We start from the raw sequence: 22,198 nt of genomic DNA on the forward strand, positions 1-22,198 counted from the left end.
ATTACTGTCAAGACTGGGCATCTCCAGGTAGATAGTTCCATGTGAACTAGCTAGAAACATGATAGCCTACTGATGAGATATTCACTTACCAAACAATCATATATGAAGTGTAATGTCTCTTGGTTCTAAATATAATATTCAGTTTTCTGAATATTTTAACTCAGAAGAAATGTATATTGCTAAAAGAAGCCCTGTAGTTCTGTACATCAAGTACCTCAACCAAAGAACACAATACATTTAAATCTGAAGGGCTTACATTAAGACTCTAGACTAAGCAAAAGAAACACAAACATACATACTATTCTTGAAAATGTCAAACCACTTATGGTCTCTGTAGTCCTCTGCAGGGTCAGAATTGGAAACTCCAAACATTAACTTGCAAAAATTGCCTGTAATCTCTTTTCCACGCTAAAAAGGTCCCATCTCTTTCTCTTGGCCTCATATTGCTAGAAAAAGAAAGCTCACTCATTACTTAAAACAGGATAATTTAATTCAAGAAGCTAATTAACCATAAACCATAAAACATTAAGTATTATGTCTTGTTCATATGAAACTCTGGCTATCAATGTTCAAACTTCCAGCTATCTTGGGGGAGGGGTGAGGAAAAAACTCTTGTAGTGCTAAACATGTTTTACTTATGGACTTTTCAATAACCAATTACGTAACAATTCTGTTACTTAGAGGAACAAAAGAAAGTCAAAGATTCACAATTCAAGAGCTACTAAAAACATAAAATATAAAATTATGTATTAAAGAGTTTTATAAGTACATTTATCCATTGAATAAGTACATGTGCCTATTTTCTTAATTTAAAAAAATTAATGATTTATAGTTTATGCTGTAAGATTACATAACAAATTATTGTCATTACAGACTGGGCTTTTTTGGGGGTGAAGTTTACTAAGCAATTTACAACATTCGGTGACAACTACAAGCTTTTTCAGGTTCCTTAGTGAAGTTACAAAAGCTCTAGGCACCACATTTTTAAAGACCATAAAAAAAAACATATATGGGCACACACACGTGTGTGAGAGTGTGAATGAATGCTTTTATAAGCAGCTTTATTTGTAATTACTAAAAACTGGAAACAACCCAAATGAGCTTGAAGAATGAATAAACAGACTGTGGTACATCCTTAAAATGGAATGTTACTTAGCAATAAAAAGTAGTTGCTGACACACAAAATATGGATGTCTCAAAATGCATTTAAATAAAAGAAGCCAGACTCAAAAGGCTACATATTGCATGACTTCATTTATTTGAAATTCTGGAAAAGACAAAATTATAGTGACAAAACAGATCAGTAGTTGCCAGACACTGGAGATGAGAGAAGGGGTTGACTCTAAAGCGCCAGGAGAAAACTGAGGTGATGAAACTATTCTGTATTATGATCACAGTGGTAATCATATGTTATTTCCAAAACTTGAAGAATTGTACTCAAAAAGAGTGAGTTTAACTGTATGTAAATTATACCTTAGTTAAAAAAAATTTAAGCCATAGAATCTTAATTATTGCTCTAAAAACAAGGGCCAGATGCTACTTAAACAACCAAAGCAGAAACACTAAGCCTTGTTAGATCTGCTTCCAAGTTTGAAAACTCCCTTCTATCAACATTTTGCCTAGAAATCTAAACACTATTTGTAAGGTAATAATAAATTCCCTTAAAATAAAATTAGCTTTGTCAAAGAGGGAATAAAACCCACACAATAAATATTAACATCTTTTCCAGAATCATGATGGTCACAACAAGTAAGGTTCCTCTCCTAATTTTGGCTCAAAAAGCCAAAATTTTACTTCACAAAACCTGCAGGAGATTTATTCTAAGCTCTTAATGCCTGCATAAATTTTTAAGTGCTTTCACTTAATTAGGAAATATAGCAACTGGTTAAGAGCTCAGGTCCAAAAACCTGGGCAAGTTACTTAACCTTTTTTTGCTTCAACTTCCACATCGGAAAATTGGAGTAATTATACCTATCTCTGAAAATAATCCTAGACAATTAAATGAGTTTATACATGTAAATAGTTTAGAATAGTGCCTGGCATACTTAATAAGCAAGCCTCAGAAAGTCTTAAACTAATATAAATGAATGATATTAATAATTGCCAGATGTGTATCCTTGGGCAAATCATTTTACCTTTGTACATCACAATTCTGTTCTGTAATAAGACTTAAAGGCAATGCCTTAAAGGTCTTTATAGTAACACTATTCCATGTTCCTATAATTTTACCTGAATTGCACCAAATTATCCCTTTCTACAGAAAAATCTGAGACCCAAATAAATTAAACGACTTAGCCAAAGAGATAGCAAGGTAAAGGCAGAGAGCCAAGATGAGGATCTGGTATTCTGAGATTCCTCAAAACTCTTTTCTTCAAAAATTTCGGACCTCCATCAACTCCTTCCCTCCTGACAGATACACGTATGACATATCCCCCGTCCCCCCCCCCCAAAAAAAACACCTCCAATTTATTCATTCTAAAAATTCATCAAGCTATACATTTGTTTTATGCACTCTTCTGTATGTTTTATATAACTTAAAAAGTTTAAAAATACTTCATTACTAAGTGTATTCATATAAAAACAAGTAGTAGAAAAGTTAAAGAAGCTAAAGGAAGATAAATTCAGCTGATTATGTTCATTAAAATTTTGTGAGGGGGTAAAAGTTTTTAAACTGAGATATAATATACATACAAAAAAGGGCACATCATAAGTATACAACTCAATGATTCCCATAAACTTAAGACAACCATGAAATCACCACCCCCGATCAAGACAGAAAATACTACCAGCACCCCTACAGTCTCCCTTGTCCCTTGTGCTTACTGCCAAAGATAACCATTATTTAGACTTCCAATACCATCCATTAGTTTTAGCTGTTTTTTAAACTTTACGGAAATGGAATTACATAGTATGTTGCCTTGTGAATGGATCCTTTCATGTATGCTTCAATTTTTCTTCTTGCAAACAAAACGCACTTAGGTAAGCTAGACAGCAAGAAAGGATCCCTTGATATTATCAAATATTCAAGTTTAAACTCCTATAAATCATTCGCAAAGTAAACCATTTCTGAAGCAATAAAATATCTAAGATATTGATTTATTTAAAGTCAAATTTAGCTGTATTTCCTCTCTCCCCAATGAGATTTCTAAGACAAATATTCGGTTTCTTTCAGTTGGAGAAAATAGAAACCCAAAATGTCTCAATAAATACTGTATTATTCTTTCATCAGTAAAATTTGAATTGTAACTTTTTTTAAAGGCAAGACAGAAGAAAAAGGGTAAGAAAGTCATGAAGTGATTCATTTTAATGCTCTTAAAATTACATTCTTTAATTTTGTTCTCAATACCAGAAAAAAAATTTCGATTAATTATGGCCAACACTGAACACAAAAATAAGAATGTAAAAATGTGGTTTGCACTAGAATATATAATTCCAACACTGTTTCAATAGCACTGCAACAAAATTTGAAAATAACTAAATGCTTTTATTTTATCCTGAGATATCCTATTGCGAGTCTACATTACTGTTTCATATTAAGAGTCTATAATCTGTGTGGTCCAACATGGTAGCCACTAGACACATTGCTTTGTAAAGTTAAATTAATTAAAATTAAATGAAATTTTAAAATTTAGTTCCTTGGTCAAACTAGCTAAATTCAAATGCTCAATATGTACTGGACAGTGCAGATACCAAATGTCAGAAGGAATCACCAGAGGAAGCTCTATATATGCTGGTTCATCTTCCACTCACTTTTAGTCCCTCACTATGCTAAAATTAATCCAAGAAAATGATGACCAATGACTAGTTTGAATCACCAAATCCAATTATTTCCTGAGCCCTCATCTTCATCTCTCTCAAACCTAACTATCACTCATTTGGAATCCTCTCTTCTCCTTGGCCTCCACTATGCCTCATTAACCTAATTTTAAGTTGGTTTTATTTTTTAATTCTATCCTCTTCCACCCCGCTTAAATGTGATTCTCAATCTTCAGCTCTTCTAGGTTCAAGATCTCATCTAGATGAGGCCCACCTTTCTTCCTACACCAAATTCTCTATCTTCAAGTTCCTGCAAGACATTTTTACTTGTATATCCCCTGGCCTTGGTGTTATACATGTTAAGGGTTTCTTTTCAATTCTTTTCCAAAAACAGCAACTCCTCCCAATTCCTCATTTCTGTACTATCACTTTTCTCTAAGTTCTGAAACCCATCAACTTTGAATCACTGCCCTTACCTCCCATCTATTTCACAAATGTTTGTACATTTCCTTTAGGGTATCTTCTACATTAATATAGCCACCTGAATTACCACCTTGTCACAACCTTAACTCCAGTCCATATCACCTTATTCTGAGTACAGTACAGATTCTTCACTGCTTTCCAATCTTTGCCCCTAATTTTGCACACTGTCACCAGACACATCTTCCCTTTCTTGTAGCTAAGAAAGATTCAAATTGCATTTGATCTCAAGAGTCTAAAATTTAAGGCTCAATATAGAGAGTAAAGGAAAATATACTTTGATGATTTAATTTCAACAATTTACAGATAACTTTAAAAATTTATCTTTGAACTCTCTATCTTCTATTCAAGCAAAACTAAAACTATTCCCCAAACACAGCTTTGTGTGCCTAACCTATATAAAGCTGGGATTCCTCTTAAGTCTCTACTATGCAATTTTAATATATTACTTGCTTCATCTCAGCACCTCTTACATAGCACCCACTTTGAACAGACCTAAGTGAACAGACCAGGAATAAGAAAGTTACAAATATATATGTTGGTCTAAGTTTAATATAACAGCGTCAATATTTATTACATGCAATTCTATTCGCCAAGATTTTATTCTGCAGAATTATTTCTGTAGAAATAATCCTTCAGTTGTTCAAAAGTATAAAGTGCAAGAATATCCATCACAAACAGCACTTTTTATAATATGAAAAAAATGCCAAAAAAAAAAAAATACCTAGATGTCCAGCAGTAAGGGACCAGACAAATAATTGTAACATGTCTATAAAAAGTTTAAAAACAAAAAACTAAAGTTCTTAAAAATGAGATAAATCTACACTTTGTGATAAGGTAAGGATGTCTGTAATATACTATTATTGGCAGAAAAAAAAGAAAATTATAGATCAGCATGTATAATTTGACCCCATTAGAGGGAAATTTTTAAATCTATAAATTAACGGAAAACAACTATCAAAAGGGGACTAAAATTATATTCTATTCATACAACTGGATACTATTTAGCTATTAAATGAAGTAAATAAACATACAGCAACATAAATTTCAATCTTTTTAACTGCTGAGTACACTAAGGTACCATAAATACTTGAAACGATACTACTACATATGAAATACAGATATTTGTAGAAGAATATAACAGAATGAGCTAAGAAAGATACATAAGCTCTGGATAATGTAAATAGAATCAAAGAGTGCAAAAGGGACTCAACTGTATAATACTTTAATTTTTAAAAACAAATGTAAATACACCTTTGAAGCAAATCTGACAAAATGTCAACACCTAACATATCTCAATCAACATCTATTAAATTAGATACATGGTATTTGTTAAATTATTCTCCATATTTCTCTAAATTTTTGAAAGATTTAAATTTTACTTTTAAGAAAATCTGGGTTGTACAATTTGGGAACAGAGGAAGATGGGATTTGGAGACTTCTCTGAAGTATTTTTTTAACAAGCCTGTTATTATAAAATTATAAAATTTCAAACTGAGAAAAAAATCATAAACCTATATTAGTACTTACCTTTATTACCTTGATTGCTCTTCAACTTTAATCTTATTCTTTAAAAGAATAAAGAGTAGATAATTACAAATGTCTTACCCCAAGAAATCTAACGTTCTGAATGATATGTCATCTATTTACACAAGCATTTAAGAGACTATAATGTGCCATAAACTAACAGCAAACACTAACAGGCTCTATCTAAACACTTAAACTCTATAGGATATATTACACAGATCTTCCTAAAATATCACCAAAAGAGTATATAAACTTGCAGTGGCCCAACTTCCAGCTGTATTAACACCAGAACTCTAATAGGACTATATTGTTGTAAAGTCATTTATCTAAATATCCTCCAGTTCAAATTACATGTACAAAATCCATATTACATATGAGTTGCTATAATCCCACTTGATATTTAAAACACATACACACAAGGCTATAGAACTGGCTGAAATTCATATGATAAGTCAATAAAACTGAGAATTCAGGTTAAATCCTGTGTTTAGAGTTTATAGAATCGATTTCTCTTTTTAAGGGATCATTCATAATTCTCGATCAGCTCTTTGAGAAAATTAGATGGAGGTCCTCTTGTGTTTAATTGTAATCAAAGTTCCAGACTGTCTCAGTCATAGCGGAGTTTACAATGAGAAAATTTAAATCAGCTTGACTACTCATTCCTCCCATACCACTTCCTACAACTGCTGCTGTTTATGACCTGGAGCCAGGTACCTATCTACTTTCTCACTGGTGACTATGACTTAAACCTTCATCGGACACCCAATGAAAACTAAAGACAATGAAATGCACATTAAAATAGCAGTTTCTCCTAATTATAAGAGTAATACATGCTCATTATAGAAAACTGGGAAATGACAGAAGAACATGAAGCAGAAAATAGTGTCATACTATCCCAACCAGTCAGAAATTAATATTTCCATTCCTGTCTTTCCACGGGTCTCTCTTATGTATAAAAGTATATTAGTCCACTTACTAAACAGGATTTTAAGTACAATGGAACAAAGGGGAAATAATATACTAATTTTTGGAAAGACTAATTCTCTTCAGTATTTTCAGAATACGCCAAAATCATATGTACATAGAACTGAAGAGAATGAGACAAGTGAGAGAAATCATACTTGCTCCTCTTCATTCACTCCCACAGCAAATTGGTGTCCATGCTTCAAGACTCACTGTGTACCCAAAGACTATGTATGTTTCCTTTTTAAATAGCAGCCTACCACATAAATAATTCACATACAAACAGTCCTGCCAGTAGGAGAGACATACACAGCAAAAGGAATTACATCAAGACTAATTTTTGCCATCTTGAAACTATCCTTAAGAGAAGGTAAAAGGATATCTGAAAGGCTAATGTAAAATGAATGACCCCTACAAAAACATTTTCCGTGCACATCAGATGAAAGAACAATCTAACTACAGAAAATAAATCATCTTACATATTTATTTACACCTGAAAATAAGTTATAGCATTGTAAAACCAACAGTCCATAATTACGACAGCTTACTCTGTACTAGACTATATTAAGGGATGCGGAGTGAAGGAAAACAGCCATCAGTACCTACTTCTGCAGTTTGGAGTCTACCTCTTATTAAACATAATGTCGAACACTAGGCATGTAGCCCCCAAAGGAGTTCACAGTATCTTTGATTAAATGATGCTCTCAAATCCATTTGAGGTTCTAATAAGAAACATATGAAAGAATCTTATAAATCTTGCTATCTGAGATAAAAAGGGATATCTGGCCTTTTTTTCCAAAGCACTGTATATAGCAATCATCTTCAATATAAATTATCTCATTTCTTTTGACTGGCAAAAACTAATCACTTGAGTTGCTCCTTTCACAGTATCTAACCCTTCAATGTTATCTTTCTTCCACAATGACCTGTATGAAATAACTGAAATTAAGTTCCCCATCATGGGAGGAAAAAGGGAGACTCATTTTGCTAGTGCAAAATCACCATTTCCTGATTTCATAACTTATTGGATGGGGGAGGGGTGCCAAATCAAAAGCAACCTATTCAAACTTAAAAAAAAAAAAAGTTACTTTTTAATCTAAGATTCATCATGGAAAGTTTTGGCCCAAGAAAGCATTTTTTTAAAGTTAAAGGCTCAGGCTCTTCCAAATGGAGTTAGAGTGACAGGTTAATTGTGGTACTTTGCAAGCAAAGGAAAGCAAGTAGCAATTATTTATCCCTTTACTCCATTTCTAAAACCTAAGCTCTTCAAAAACAGGGATATGTTATAACTGAACTGCTTTCCATAAAGCACAGACGTTTTAAAATATACTCTATCAGTTCTTATATCATTGAGGCTGTTTCCTATCCTATTATTTGCCCTTTCCTATCCTATTTGCCCTCGACAATGACAAAAGGTAACACACTGATGCTTTATGAGCAAGGTTTATAAGTTTACCCTTATTGCAGATATGATTCCAACAGCATGGGACACTTTAAAGACTATCAACTAGGCTGGAACATCTGCAGAACCAGTGGAAATGCCCCCAAAACAATCATCCATAAAAGCCCAACATTAAATCTTAAGAATCTAAAGCAGTGATATCTCAAGCAGAGTATGATATACTGCAAAGAGTATCCAAGATGCTCTACTGGAGTAAAAGAGAAAGATATCAGAGCTTTATTTTTAATTCTCATCCTCGAAATTTTTTGTTGATTTATATTCATAAGGTACACAATAACCAGTTACTATATATATAGTCAGTAAATTAAATAAGTATGTAAGGTTTGAGGATTAATGCTCAAAAATTTTTTTACTGTTGAGATGAGCGATCAAAAAGTTTAGAGACCCCTGTTCTAAAGTACTCCGTGTCACTGCCCTCCTTGTCACCTGCCCCTTGCAAAGTTAAACCACAGAGGCTAAGATCTGATGTTGAAAAAAGAACAAAGAAAAACTATTCCCAAACTATTTTAAACTCCCGCCAACAAACTGAAATAAATCACTAACGAGAACATATGGAATTGGACACTAGTATACTGTTGGTGGGATTTTAAAATAGGCAACTATAGGGCACCTTGAGTACATTAAAATTTAAAACACACTACACTTTAATCAGATAGGCCCACTTTCAGGAATTTAGCCTAAGGAAATAGCACAATTATATAAAAAGTCGAAAGGAATTCATCAAGCACTGTTTGAAGAAAAAAATTGAAAATGTCCATTAACAGGGAATTGCTGTAAACTAAGATGCATCCATATCACAGAACACTAAATACCCACTAAGGGAACATCATTTTGACATGGAAAGTATTTCAGTAGATAATGTATAAGTAAAAAAGAAAAACACCAAATATTACATCTAAGTAGGATTATGGTTATCTCCACTTTCCTTTATTCTCCTGAGTTATCTCAATTCTTATTTTTTGTAAGGATTTCTTTTTAATTTCCATACTGAATATATATTGTAGCTTTCGTAATTAGAAATTACAATTGCAGTTTGAAATTAAAAATGAGATTAAGTTAAAACTTACTATTGCCCTATAGCACTTTGTCCCATGTAGTTTGTGGAATCAGTCTAAATACTTTACAATTACAGGTTTATCTTATAAAAAAATGACAGGCATAGAACAAAAAAATAAGAACTACCCTATTTCAAGTTAGCAATCTTGTCTTCATACCAACTGTCTCCAAATATGTTAAAATTAATCAATATACTTACAATTCCCTACATTTTGCCAGGTTAGCAATCTATGGATGTCAGAGAACTAAATTTATATGTCTTCTGCAACTAAACTACAATAGCATTAGCTACAAAAAGAAAATTAAATTCGGAACCCAGAGAAATTAAATCAAGAAAACTTGCTATCTCTCATATAATAAAATCATTCTAAACATTGTGTGAATATACAAATAGGCACATAATAGATCCAAGCCAGGAAAAATCCAAGATGATGCTTTGTAGTGGTCAGCACTAAGACAATACCTTTCTAATTACCAAGTAGTCCATTTAAGGGAAAAGAGTACTTATGAACATTAGCATAAGTTTATGTCTTAACTTTGTTCTTAAATCAAAAATTTATAACAGAGCTATGAGGCATTTCGCCCTTAATAGAACAGCTTTAATTTAATCCAGTTCCATGATTTCCTTGTAGCTTGTCATTTGTTTTTTGCCTATCTTATTCACAGTCATCCTAACTGCAAAGCCCAGGTACCATATCCCTAAGCAACTGCTTCAGTTTTACCGCAACTCAAGAAAAAACACATTTTTCATTGCAACCCAATAAATATGTAAATATATAAAAAAAGAAAGCAAAGCTTCCCAAATCAATACTTAACTTTTACCATTCATGATGTGCTGATATTTCTACTTGTTTTTTTAATGTTTTTTAAAATCACATTGATTTCATTACCCTTTAACTTGCCACTTGTCATTTAGCAAAGATAGTACTAAAACTTTACACAGAATATACTAAACTCCTTGACCCTACCACCTTCCCCCCACAGCTCCATTATAACAAAATGAGTGAAATCTAGCAAGTCTATTCCAAGTGCAAACCTTGGCACAAATGTGACATCCTAGGTCCCTCTGAATTCCTGCAACACTGTGACTATTTCTATTGGCAGATAGAACACAAGTGCTGCAAGATTTCTCCAGGCAGAGTACAGAAGATGAAATCTTTTGTTGCCATATCAATTACAGCAGTAAATTCTGCACTTGAGGACGTGGTTCCATACTGCAGCGGTCAGCACATCTGCTTTACATGCAGAAGGTCCTGGGTTCATGCCCCAGTGGAGCCACAGTCCATGGTCTATGGCCATGCCACCTTGAACAAGCCTGATGTCTGGTCTCGGAAGCTAAGCAAGGTCGGACCTGGTTAGTACCTGGATGGGAGACCACTGAGGAAGACCAGGTGCTGCAGGCATAAATAATAATAATAGTAAAAATAAATGAATAAATGTATGAATGAATTTTGCACTTAACATATAGCAAGTTTACCATTGCTCCATAAGCCAACTCTTCCAAAAAAATAAAACAGGATTGTAATACAACAGGATTCTAATATCATCTCCTTACATTGATTGCTTTCCATATACATTTCATCTGATCCTCCCTGACATTGTGAGATAAACAGAAGTTGCTCTTCTTCCTTTTACTAATGAGGGAATTGAAGCTCAGAGGGGATACATGGCTTGTCAGAAACAACACAGCTAATGTGGAGCACAAACCAGGCTTGAACACAGGATTTATTAATCTATTCATTTTCATGCTACAACAATTTTCATTCTTAACATGATATAAATATGAATTTAAAAAGTGTATTAAAGTTTCTAGATGCAAAAGTGAAGATGGTATCATAAAATTAAAATTAAAAATAGTAATGAAGGTAAAGAATTTTGGTAGCCTCTAAATTTATTGGGAATCCTAGTTCAATTCAATACAGATATGATCTCCTACTTTGTCTTAAATCAACATTTTACTGATTATAAAATTACCTATAAACTCATCACAGAAAATTACAGAATTGGGTGGTCTGTAATAAACAGCTGGCCACAAAAATTGCACAAACTTCCCTCAAACCATCCTTAATCTTGTGGCTTCACACTAAATTATGAAGTTCCCTATGTGAAATCCGTTTTGATTTCCACACTACATGAATTACAACAGCATAAGCATGTTGTTTCTGCATAATACTTACAACATACGCTCGATTTTCAGAGCACTTTTGGACAATGTATAAAATCCATAAGCTAAAAGCAGAATCCAAGACAATGTTTGTTTGTTTGTTTTTATTAAAAAGGTTTCATCTACCTATGAGATGAATACCAAATAACACAATCACAAATTATTAAAAATCTGCAGAATCAGGCTGGAGAAACTACTTGAGATTAATGAGTAGAGGCCTTTAACTGTAAAGATGAGAAAACTAAGGCCCAGAGAAGTAACATTCCCAAAAACAGTTATTCAATTAATGACACAGACCCTCTGCCAATCTATGACTTCCCACTATTCTAAATGCCTCCACATTTAATAAAATGTGATCCGAAAAAGGTCACTAACACCTAAAAAATTTAAGACACATTTAAGAGCAAAAACTAGAGAACAGGATAGTGTACAATGACAATCTTCAGAAAACAGAATTTCTTGAAGAACTCAAAGAGCCAGCTAAAAACTGGCTCTTTAATCAAATGCAAGATATCAAATAGCTTTTAATAACTAACGTTGTTATCAATCACCATTAACAGTTTCCATCTCAATACCATTCATTTACTCAACAAACATCTCGGGGTATAGTATATGCTGGTAACTCCAGTTAGCTAGGTAATGGAGACACCAAGGAGCAAAATAGACATGGCCTCTGATTCTTATAATGCACAACTAGGTGCACTTCTCTAAAAATACTACTCAATGACTTGCCAGAATATTAACTAAACTCCTTCACTAACCTACACAACTATAACAACAGTTTCTGCCAACGCTTCTAAAACTTATTACAAACCACACACCCTTCTGCAATATGAATACTTCCTTCATAATTCAGCATTCCACTTTACCACAGAAGGTGTTAACCAGAATTAGAACAAATTTAAAACTGACTTTACCACTCTCCTCATGCCCTAAGGCAAATTTCAAGAACCTTTCACAATTCACATTAAAGCTTTCTGGTTTAGAACCCTTGTCTCAAAACACTGCTAACTCACGCACCCTACCCTCACTTTACTAGAAACCTAGGTGAGATGGTTTAGGAGCAACCATGATGTAAATAAAGAAGCACCTTTGACAAAGTGAGCAAGAAGTAGACTTACTGTCTCTCCCTCTGCTTCTTTCCTCTGGATTCTTCCATATGTCTCTGGATATCTCTCCAGTCAAGCAGTATCTAATTTTATCTAGTTGTGTTCCTGAGGACTTGCATAAATAACTCTGGGCAACACATCTGTTTCCCCTACATAAATCCATTATTAGGAGATGCTCAATTTTCAGTTTTAAATTTCTCAGGCTTCCCCTTCTTCCCTACCTCTCAAATTCTTAAAGAGCTATAAACAATTAAAATCATTCTCTCAGAAGCTGTAATTAATAAGAATCTTTTGGAATACCAAAGGTGACCTAAAGCAGAAAAGTTCACAAACCTGGCTGACCAGTATCATTCAGGGCGCTTTGTAAGGATGGATTCCCAGGCCTCTCTTTCAGAGGTTTTAATTCACGGAGTCCTAGTGTGAGGACCAAGAATCAGCATTTCAGGCAGTCCATACTATTTCTGATGACTGGTATTTAACTAGCACTGAACCAAAGAAGCTGAGAAACGAGGGTCTTCCTACTGGCTTGCCATTAACGTCCCACAAGTGGGGCTGCACCACTGTGCTGGTCACATGAACTGCTTTGGGTCATCTGAAAATGAGAGAGGTAATTAGAGCTGAAAGAGGCCTCCATAGGCAGCCAATCTAAAATTCTAGAACCCTCCAAATCTAGTTTAATATTACTTTGAGTATTGGGCTTACTCAAAGCTGTCATTCTGTAAACTCTTCTAGCCACCCAAGTCACAGGCCATGAAAGGGAAAACTTTCTGCGTGTCACCAACATAACTTACTAGGTCTCCCAACAAAAACTAGGGTCATGACCCTTGCCCTATAGAAACAGCCTTGAATCTGAAACGGAGCAGTCCCCGCCCCTCTCCATGTACAAATCACAAGCATTTTACATTTTAAAAAAGTGTCTCTTGTAATTCAACCCAGGACCCCAATGGCATCACCTTCCACATAATAAGAAACTAAGTTGAACCTAAACTAGAAAAGCAGGCGCACCTTTTTCACTGTGCAAAAAACAGATACTGCCAGACTAACAAAGTGGACATCAAGATACCAAAACAGTCAAGAATTTAGGCCTCGGTCTGTAGAAGACACCTGAACATCAATACCTAACAGCAGTTCATGTGTGAAACTGTGAGATTATCAGACCCCAGAGAAGTTTATTAAAGTGAAATTTGCCCCATTACTCTATTGTTTTGACGTAAGTTTACCAGCCCAAAGTCCAATCAACAATATGATTTTATGGGTCCTAAGCAGTGCAATGCAATACATAAAACAGCACCATTTCCACCTAAGAAATAATACTGTAATCTTTTGCGGAGCTGTTTGACCAGTGTTCCCTGAGCTTTCTCAACCGCCTCCAAATCATCCTTCCACCCAAGTACTACCAGGTCAAAAGGATGCCCTGCTGCACAGTCAGGCAGCCACTCCTCCTTCCCACAAGTCCCGGGCCCGCATCGCTCGCCCCGGTGGCTCCGCTGGCCCTTAGCCTCCGGCCTCTAGCCACGGTGAACTCCCAAACACCCGGTCGGAGCAAGGGGTGCACACTCACCTCCCGGGGGCCCGTGGGCATTTATCTGGACGCGCCAGGGGTAGCGCTTCATATCCCTAGCCCCAAGGGCCCGTCCCGCCAGGTCCGGGAAGGCCGCCGGGCCCGGGACCCCGCCTCCCCAGAGCCGAGGGTCCGGGCTGAGCCGGGCCACCGCGCTCCCCCACCCCAACCCTTCCCTCGGCGGCGACGGCCGCCGCCTTGAACACCAGTCTCTGAAGCACGCACGCCGTCCACAGCCCCCCGTGGGCCGCCACCTCTTCCAGAGGGTGACAGCCACCGCGCTGGGGCCGAGGCCGGCCCCTCCTCCAGCTCCTCCTCAACCTCGGAGGAGACGAGGGGGGGTGGGCTTCTTACCCGGCGGCAGGACATGGCGAGGCCCGCCACGGCACGGCCTCCTCCGCCACCCCACGAGGCTCCCAGCCAGGGCCGGCGTGGGGCAGCGCCTGGGCCGCTGGAGCGTCTCGTCTGGCCGCTCCTCCGCCACTGCCGCCTTCTCACAACCACAACAACATGGCGGCAGCGGCCACACAGAGCTCGCTCCCGACGCCGAGCCAGGCCGCGAACGGGGGCGCGCGCGCACGCTCGGGTTCTCAGCTGGCGGTCGGGGGAAAGAGGGCGGGCTGTCGCGGGTTGAGGGGGCGGGGCCCGGTGTTGATCACGCCCCAAAGTGGGCGGGGCTCAGGACCATAGGAATGCCCGCCGCGAGAGAAAAGATTGGCTGAGAAGCTCAGAAGGAGGAGGGAAAAACTGGTGGGAAATGGGCGAAAAAGAAAAACCAAAAGCGATTCAACAGATTTTGGGGAGGCATCTTTTCCTCGCTGTATAGCCCTGGACGAGACAACGTCTCATTCTACTTAACCAGTAAAATAGAACAATAAGTACGTAATATCTTTAACCTGTAGTTATGATGAGGCTAAAACTAATTTGAGCGTGTAAATTTAGTGGGTTCAAGGTTCTCCCTTAGAATGCGATTTCAAACTGCTCAGCTGAAAGAAGTGAGTTTTCAAACAGAAAAATAAATTGTACCCCATCCACAAGAGCCTGCAGAAGATTTCTACACATCAGGACTGAATTACCTTAGGCCCTAAGAATTAACCTCCTCGGAGTTGCATTTTAACATCATACCCTTGACTTTCCTGGAAAATGGCTGAGAGAACCAATCAAATTAAGTCTACTCTTGAATTTTTGTATTGATTTTTCCACAGCACTCTCTGCAATGATTCATCCATTTTTCATGTTTATTGTCTTTCTATCCATTCCAATGCAAAGACTACTTGAAAATAAGGAGCTTGTCTGTTTTGTTCATCATATTATCCCCAACACCTAGAATTGGACTGTACATGACAAGTAGTGGGGAGTCAAATTTCTTGATTAACTAATAGCTAATATTCATTTACACAGTTCATCAAATTGAATTGTTACAGCTTTAATAGGTAGATACTATTATTATCTTCATTTTACAGACGAACAAGCTGCAGCCCAGAATAAGCTGCACTAAAACGAAATTTAAATACAAACTCAACTGACAACAAAAACTATGTTCTCACCCACTAGGCTGTACTGCCCACTTCATGGCATCATCACCTGAAATAAAATCCCAAGTAAGAAATTACAATAAAGTTCAAAGTTAGGAAAGGCTTTGCTTTGCTCTCACAGAAATGGACGCTCTTCCTTTCTGATAATTAGCATTATATTGCTGATCGTGTATCTTTTCACCTTGGCTTCCAGAAAGCCAAGGGCTAAATTTGAAGCTCTGGTGGCCTGCTGTTGTCATTTCAGGTCTTCATATTAACTGCACTCCACTTTGTTCCCAACGTTGCACCTTTATTTGTATTTTGCTGTCCTCATTCCCATTTCCGCAATATGATTATAGCCTTTACGGAATGAGAGAGGAAATAGTACAGAGAATAGGTGAACAACAAACAAAATACAGGTTTTCCCACTTGTTTTTCCAATTGTTAGATAAAATAAGGTTCCCATCAGTTTCCGCCCCCTCTGAGCACATGTTATGCTACCCAAACTTCGGTTCAGGCAAAGGCTGGAGGAGGGGTTGCCGTAGTTGGGTGGCCTCTGATTGGATCAAAGCTAGCACCTGACTCCAGAACAGCTCCCCCAATGAGGTGGCTCAGGGGAAAGCTTCAGCCAATAGGCTATCTGACATCCACTAAACCAATCCCCAGGAATCCACGCAGGGAGAGAATGGACTGTTGGCATATCACTTTGATCACTTTATAGGCAGAATATCACCGTATTTGCTTTTTAATCTGGCTTGAAGAGTTTTAAATCAAATCTTCAACTAATATGTAGGACATGGGAGAAATTTCCCCGTGCTCATAAAATCACTTTTTGCACCTCCTCGTTCTCATAATAGCTAACTTGGGCTGACCCTTAAGATATGCTGATGCTATATGAGCGCTTTACATGTATATCTAATTATAACAATCCTCTGAGCAGATATTGCCATTCTCACCCATTTTCACATGAGGAGATGTAAGGGTCAGGATTTGAACTCAAATGATCTGATTCCAAGAGCATGCTTTTAAATTTCATACTACACCTCATCCCCACTGCTACCCACCTGATTACTGTTAAGGCAGACCTTAGTAAACGGCCTCTGAATAAAAAAACTGCTGCATGGCCTTGAAAATTTACTTCAAGGAGAAGGGCCTGAGAAGAACCAATGGAAAAAAAGTCTGGTCTTAGTCTAATGACTTAAGTTTGAGTGCCTCCACTTATTTGTTCCTTATCTCCCTTTTCTATGCCTCAGCTTTCTCCCTGGCTCTGTGGGGTCCTAATCATTACTTTGCTGACCTCACAGAGGTGTGTAAGGGTTCTTTAAGGTAATGAGTTTGAAAACTTTTTGTACTCTGAAAGATCGAACCAATGTATGAGATTGGGGGAGCCGGGGCTTTTGGCTGAAGACAAAGCCCTAAACTTTGTGCAGTGAGTCAAGAAAAGAGATGAAAAACTAATCCAGGCTCAGTGAAGGCTTCTCACTCAACGTCCATTTCTCATGTGAGGGGTCCTCTTTACCTACCTGACCTTCCTCCCCTTCTCCTGCTACCCTTTCCAGCCTCCTTTCCCCCTGCTATCTTCAAAGCTGAAAATGTTCTTCCAGCTGCTCAGGGACTCTTTGAAGTAGCCTAAGACATACGGAAAGGTTGATTAATGGAGGCTTCCCAAGGTCATGCAGGGCCCCTTGAAAGACAGAAGCCTCTAAAGCCCCCAAAATGCAAACTTTCCAAAACTAAGTCTTGCCACTTAATGATGAAAGTCACTTCCTCTTCAGTGAGTGCTTTGTGTGAATCATCCCCAAACTCTCCGAACCCTTCAGCATATCCCTTGGCCTTCCAGCCCAGCTAGAAGACAGGGGTAACTGAAACCCTCGACTTTGAGAAACCACTTGCCCAGGATCAGATAGAAACTAGAACTAGACCCACATTTATGAGATTCAAATCTCCAGGGATTTTTCTAGAGACCACACTGCACTCCAACTGCTAGGGTGGGTCAGCTTAACTCAAATTTGGCATAGAGCCGTGGTCCTCAAAGAGTGGTCTATGGGGCCCTGGGGAGCCCTGGGACTCTTTCAAAGGACCATATGCGTCAAAATTATTTTAATAATAATACTAAGAAATTATTTACTTTTTTTTTTTTTACCACATTGACATTTACACTGATGGCACAAAAGCAGTGGTGGTAAAATTGCTGGCACAAATCAAGGCAGTTGTACCATCTGTACTAGTAGCCATCGTCATCTTCACTAACATGCACTAGTAGTCAAAAAAATGCCAGTTTGACCTAAGAATATCCTTGACAAAGCAGTACAAGAATTAATTTTATTAACTCTAGACCTTTGAATACAAGTCTTTTAAATTATGTCCTATGATAAAATGGAAATTACACATAAAGCACTTTCACTGTTTTATTGAGGTAAAATTCAACTAGCATAAAATGAACCATTTTAAAGTGAACAAGTCAGTAGTATTTAGATCATTCATGATATTGTGCAACAACCACCACTACCCAGGTCCAAAACATTTTCATCACTCTAAAATAAAACTGCATGTTCATTCATCACTTACTCCCCACACTGAAAGCACTTTTGCTATGTGCAGAAGTAGGATGGTTGTATTAAGGAAAAGCACTTGTGCAATTAATTGTTTAAGTAGCGATCTTAACTGACCATATTTTTAGGGGAAAAGGTGTAAAAAAAAACCCTATTTTTACTTTATTTGAAAAAATGGTCAATGTGCAAACTACAGTTATTCAGACTTGGATATTTGGCAGACATTTTTCTCAAAGATCTATTAAATGAGCTCTTCACATCAGGTAAAACAGATGATAGTATCTGTTGCCAATGATAAAATTTAAGCTTAATTAGAATTTTGGAAAACTTAAATGTTCTACCAAAACTTGACAACCTCCCAATCCCAAAATTTTTCCTGCTTATATTGGTGGTAATATTAACTAAAGTGAATTTTTGGTATTGTACATGAAATGTGTCAACATTTGGAAGAGCTGCATAACCCAGTGAACCAATATTTTCCAAATGACCAATACATTATGTTTCCAAATCATGCATGAATAAAAGATCCATTCAAAATGCAAGATAAACTAATGGATTTTAGTATAACTGAGAACAAAAAATTCGTTCATATGAATCTACGCAACTACACTTTAAGAAGCTACTCCTTATCAAGTTTCAATGTAGTACCAAATAAGAATATCCACAATTATCTGAATTGTATAAAGCTGGATTGTCTTCACGTATTTCAACTAAAACAAATTGCCACAGATAATGCAAAAGCAGATATGAGAATGCAGCATTCTTCTGTTAAGTATAAGTCTAAAGAGACCTGCAAATGTGAAAAACAATGCCATTCTTCTCACTAAATTGTTTTGTGTTGGAAAATACAGATATTTTTAATAAAAATGTATTATTTGTGTTAATATGTCATAGGCTTACAATATTATTTTTTAAATCATGTTGTTTTTATAAATAAATACTTTAATATTTTGTCAGTTTTAAATTCTAGCAAGGTAAATATCAACTGACATAACTTACATAAAAAAAAATTCTTTAGGACCCTCAATAATTTTAAAGAAATCAACAAGTTTGAGAACCACTGGTAAAGAGTATTCAATGAAATTTCTCAACCTCAGAGTCATTTTTAGCTGGTACATGGAATTTTAATTTAAATATTTATATTTAACATAGAGTTGGAAAAATATAACAGATCAAACTTAGTATTACAGATATCTTTGCTGAGGATGGGGCTAAATATACTTACATAAAACGATGGATTGTCTACAGCCACGTCACCCTGAACAAGCCTGATCCCGTCTGATCTTGGAAGCTAAGCAGGGTTGGGCCTGGTTAGTACTTGGACAGGAAACCACCTAGGAAGACCAGGTGCTGTAGGAATAACAGATATAAAATAAGGGATTGTAAGCTGACAAGGTCCTTGCAATCTGTGAGGTCAACCAACAGTTGCCTAGCCTAAAAAAATAAAAAAATAAATAAAAATAAATAATAAATAAATAAATAATAAAATCAAAAAATTATGGATTAATTCTAAGAAAATACAAAGTAAATATTAGTGCAAAGATGATTATGTCAAAAGTCCATGAGGTTAATACCCAAATAACTGGATTTTGGGAAACATTTAAATACTGATTGAATTCTTGAATTAGGCAACCCTGTCACCATACCTTACTATGTGGGTCACTCCATCCAGAAAATGAATTATTAAGGGGGTTAAATGAGTTACCACATGTGACATGCACAGTAGAGCTCAGTAGGTGTGTTTCTTTCCCATTCTCCCATTCAGGATCTTGAAGGGAAGGCCTGCTGCAATTCCAGGTAGGAGGCCTGGATTCTTGACTCAGCTGACTCACTGCCTAACCTGACCCCACCTTCAGGGCCTCAGTTTTCTCATCCAGAAAATGACAGGTTAGGATGTCATCTTCTCTCCAGATCCTCCCAGTCCTACCAATCATCATCTGATTAAAGGATCCAGCCTCACCTTGCTTGATTATTGCATCAGAGAATCACAAAATTGTATCTGGAAAGGACTCAAGAGCTCCAAATGTCTCCCTAGTATGCCCCTACCCCACCCCCAATTTCAATAAATGAAGAAACTGAGGCCCAGAATGATTTAAGAAGCCAAGCAAGGTGCTAGGTCACATGGTGGGGAAAGGGTGGGGGGAGGGTCAGGTTGTAGTCAGGTACTGTCCCAGGGTCCAGTGGGAAAACGAGAGTGTTACCTCTACACTTTGATAAATGACTTAGGTGCTCAGTGGTTTAGACACTGCTCACACCTTGATAAATACCTTGCGGTTCCTCTGGGAACAGGAATCCCACTTCAGTTTGAGAAAATCAATGCTGTTTAGTTGGAAACACTATGTTACCCGGATTGAATAATGGCTCTATGTTACTAACTAAATTCACCTTTGAAAATCAGTCAACTCTCTCTAAATCTCCACTAAAGACAAAGATGATGAAATTGACAAGAATAGGATAGAAAGGGATTGCTGGGGAGGAGGACCACGAGAAAGAAGGGACCCTTCCCTCCTCTCCATTTCCTCTTCCTGTCTCCTCTCTCTATTCTCCCCTATGTAAGACAACACACTGGTTTCAGCGCCCAGCTTGCTATACCCAAAGTTCCCTGCGGCCTGGGCCAACTCACAGCCACAAATAGAACCAGAATCCACTGAAAATAGCTCCTCCTCCCTTCTGCCCAGAGTTTCCAGGTGCTGGCAGGGATACCCTGCCCCCACCAGCCAGGCCCCTAGCAGGGGACTCAGATTGAGAAACACCAAGGTCACAGTCAGAGACCATCTCAGGAACAACACCCCAATAATAACTGACTCTTATTAAGTGCTGACTCAGTGCCAGTACCACGGAGAGCTTTAGTTTTCAGCAGCCCAACGAGGAAGGTCCAGGGGATTAACCCCCTCATGCTTGACCATGACCATATAGCCAGTACAAGGTGGAGCTAGAGTCCACATGGTTAACCACTGTACTACACTCCTCTCTCCATGCAAGGCCTCTGTACCAATTAGCTTCAGAACCCCGAGGCTATAAGGAGCTCAAGTCTTCCAGACTCTCTAATAGATAGGGAAACTGAGACCCAGACAGAGCCTTACACTAAGGCACTCAGAAAACAAGTTAAATGAGTACCCAGGTCTCTCGGCTCAGAGGCCAATGGTTTTTGCAAAGGTTGAAGCAAACAGAGGCTTCCTTGTTTCTTTTATGTGCAAGCCCTATGGGTCTTTTTCTTTTGCTTTTTGCTTTTTTTTTTTTTTTTTTCACATTTCAACCTCCTCCTGTTTCCCACCAGTGCAGAAAGTCTGCCCCAAACAGCTGTCTGGCAGCCAAGCATCCTGAGATTACCTCTTCTTCTTGTGCTCAGGGTGTTTAATGTTCTAGGGGAAGAGAGCAAACAGCAAAGCATAAATCATGGGTGACATGGGCTGGCTTTGCTGAATATGAAGCAGACAGGACCCAGCAAAGGAAGAGAATTAGCAGGGATTTGTTTGCTCATTTAAATCCAAGATCCAAAGGCACACGTTTCTCCTACCCCTGAGAATGAGATAAATTTTCCTCTACTTCAAGATCCCATTAGCTATAATATTATTTTCCGAAACAGTCTGAACCTCTTTGGCACTGACAAGAAAGACTAGACTAAAGCCATGGAAGATCTACTGGGGAGGACTTAAGTTATTTAAGTGGTTATAGGGTATGAAATAGAACCTCACTTCTAGTATCAGAAGATCTCAGTTCTATTCCCAACCTCCCCCCGACATCACTACAGAGTCTGTCAAACTGCCTGTTTCCCCAATATGTCTGAGAACCAAGGAGTCCAAAGAGTATACACACTCACTCAGCTAATCTCTTTGTTGCAAATGTTTGTTGAGTAGCCCTTGTCTAGCACCATGCCAACCTCTGCAGATGCAACAGTGACTAGGACAAAGTCAGTCTCTGCCCTCCTAGGACTTACCAACAAAACAGCGTCAATAGAAGGCCAGGTAAGTACTCTGATAGAGAAGACATAGGATTTATGGCAACAATTAGGTAGGGAATCTATCGCCATCCTTATGAGGGTCCAGGTAACATT

At 37.6% G+C, this 22,198-nt stretch overlaps 1 protein-coding gene, 1 long non-coding RNA gene and 2 pseudogenes across 9 annotated transcripts in view; 2 read left to right on the forward strand and 2 right to left on the reverse strand.

The window, feature by feature from the left end:
- MTMR3 (myotubularin related protein 3) overlaps window positions 1-14,629 on the reverse strand; it is a 116,544-nt gene extending 101,915 nt beyond the window's left edge. For 5 of the 8 annotated variants that reach the window (XM_016164300.2, XM_036221474.1, XM_036221473.1 and 2 more), the window contains exon 1: window positions 14,433-14,628. The gene's annotated coding sequence lies outside the window, so the exon portion shown is untranslated. Of the gene's footprint in view, window positions 1-12,850; window positions 13,110-14,432 lie in introns of all 8 variants that reach the window. The other 3 variants (XM_016164299.2, XM_036221471.1, XM_036221475.1) reach the window with 3 other exon arrangements.
- On the forward strand, window positions 10,532-10,647 carry LOC118603164 (annotated as a pseudogene).
- Window positions 14,630-15,772: 1,143 nt separating the features above from the next.
- LOC118602795 lies at window positions 15,773-19,450 on the reverse strand. The gene is made up of 3 exons (XR_004950784.1): window positions 19,370-19,450; window positions 17,116-17,221; window positions 15,773-15,952 (listed from the first exon to the last, which is right to left on the reverse strand). It is a non-coding gene; the product is annotated as an uncharacterized LOC118602795 (long non-coding RNA).
- LOC118603542 lies at window positions 19,385-19,503 on the forward strand (annotated as a pseudogene).
- Window positions 19,504-22,198: the final 2,695 nt, after the last annotated feature.

Source organism: Rousettus aegyptiacus, unplaced genomic scaffold (genome assembly GCF_014176215.1).
Source record: "Rousettus aegyptiacus isolate mRouAeg1 unplaced genomic scaffold, mRouAeg1.p scaffold_m13_p_5, whole genome shotgun sequence".
NCBI lineage: Eukaryota > Metazoa > Chordata > Mammalia > Chiroptera > Pteropodidae > Rousettus > Rousettus aegyptiacus.